The following is a 2,464-nucleotide window of genomic DNA, read 5'->3' as shown; positions in this document are numbered from 1 at the left end:
TCTTTATGCCTCTGCAATTTCATCCCCTAATGTATATCTCTTGCCCTTGTAGTGGTTTACAATGATACTGCAGTGCCAGTCATAGGATATGATATCTTCCAGTATTACTTGATTTATCCTTCAAGTGACTATCCTGTACTGTGCTACTTCACATATTTTAAGCATCTTAACAGTTTTCCTTACTTTCTTGTCCCTTATCACTTAATCTATCATACTGCTGTCAACGTGGATAGCTGGTCTTTTTGTTATGTCTATATGAGGTAGGTTCTATCTATCTCCCATGCATTCTCCACATTCAACGGCCTCCCATGCCAAAGCAGACATTGGAGGTTGACTGTCTTCTGCCTAGTCAGCTCCTGTCAAACTGTCCAACTCACACCAGCATGAAACATGATGATGATGATGATGATGATGATGATGATGATGATATATCCATCAATCTTCTCTTCCCTTCCCACAGTTCCTGGGAAGGTCATGGACGTAGAATTCTTAGGCAATTCACCCATTGGATCCTATCAGAAGCAAATATCATTAGATCTTTCTGGCTGGATTCAATCCAAAAAGTAGAGTTAAATATATAGCAACAATAGTATAATCACTGGCTTAGGAATGAAATTTGCTTAGCGGGTGCAAACCCAGATTCAAAATTTTTTTCAGAGTTTTATTTTCTAAATTTATTTTTGTTCTTTGTTCTTTGAGAAGAAACCTAACTTCAAACTAATATTTACAGATCACTTTTTATGCATTATTTTCTAAACCCAAGAAAACTAAGTAGGAATGCAAATTTGATCTTGCACACCCCAAAATTTTAGGAGAACTTACACCTTCTGTCCCCTGCCCCTGTACCCAAGCCCATGCATATAACAAAAAAATTTGGTTTTCAATAGTTGTTTATTCTAACAGAGAGGATGTAAAACTTCTGTTTTCTCTACTCACCCCTTATATCTCAAACCTGAAGAAAGACATTGTCCAAAATACCAGAAACGCTATTCTCCACCACATTCTGACTTAATCATATTATTACTTTTACCAACAATAAAATTCTTGTCATTGCAGATCACCATCAGTCTTCTTGGGTTCTATGTTATCATGTTTATTTATTACTTTTATTTGAATGTCATTTTTCAGTTTTATTTCAAGATTTCTTGCCAATAGAAAAAGAGCTGGCTTCTAATCTAGATCCAAAGCCCCTTCATTGGAATTTCAACATCAACAGGGTATTTTTGTATATATGTATGTATATGTGCAGATTTGTATATTTTGTTTTATGTATGTATTCTCATGCATATAGTTGCATTTCTAGACATGCTCATATATACTTATATGATAAACTTCTGGAAAGTTTTACAGATTTTTACAGTTCCAGTGATGGATTGGATCTGTAGTCTTCAGATCAGCTTTCTCCTTTCTGGTTTTGAGAAGCCTAATTTCTCAAAATTGGTATTTAGCAGTGTGTTACATATCCCAGTTCTCTAATAATTACAGGTATAAACCTGAACTTGTAATCTGGATAGAGTAGCTGCAGATTTCTCAATAGTTCAGCATAGATATTTTCTTTCTTGCTGATCATTATGTTAACATCCACTGGGCAGCTAGTTTCTACAACTGTACAGTTTCTCATCTGAATACCAAGTTACTATGTCAGGTCTGTTATGTTTACATTTTATTGAGGTTTTAACTGGGACATTCCACTAGTACTCTTTTTTTTAATTATGAGTGGCTATGGCTTCTACCATACTGTAGGTTCTTATTTATTTAGCCTCAGGGTTAACCTTCTGACAGAAATGATTGTACAGTGTCCTAGCTACAACATCATGTCTCATCAGCAGATAATATCGTGATGGCATTTTCAGATAACTGCTTATGATGTGGGTGACATCTTCAGTGTTAAACTCCACAACGTCTGCATCGGTTATCACATTTTGCTGCTTTTCCTGTGTCTCTATCCCTTTTGTGCATCAGGTTGATATTTCTTGTTCCTGGATTGCAAATTCATACCCTTCAAAGTGGGAGTTAGTAATCCAGTTGTTGGTCTATGACAGACTGCTTTGATGGTCAATGTTACTATCAGCCTAGAGCTTTCTACTAACATCCATGTCTGCACGTACGTTCTTATGTATGTATGTATGTATGTATGTATGTATGTGTGTGTGAGTGTGTGTGTGTGTATGTGTATGTACACACGCATGCATGTACGCATGTGTGTGTGTACCTGTATTCATACCTACGTGTTTTACATATATACACATATACTACCCATCTATTTCTCTGTATTATAGATAGATAGATAGATAGATAGATAGATAGATAGGTGTATCATCGTCTGTACGTACACTTGTTCACGCTTGTGTGTGTGTGTGTGATATACATACATGCATTCCTGCATGCTTTAGACAAATACCAATACCACTCCCCTCCACACAAACATACATATACAAACACATACTATCAGAGAGAGATTGAT

The sequence above is a fragment of the Octopus bimaculoides genome, chromosome 17 (assembly GCF_001194135.2).
Source record: "Octopus bimaculoides isolate UCB-OBI-ISO-001 chromosome 17, ASM119413v2, whole genome shotgun sequence".
NCBI classification, from domain to species: domain Eukaryota; kingdom Metazoa; phylum Mollusca; class Cephalopoda; order Octopoda; family Octopodidae; genus Octopus; species Octopus bimaculoides.
Note: the sequence above shows the minus strand (reverse complement) of the source record.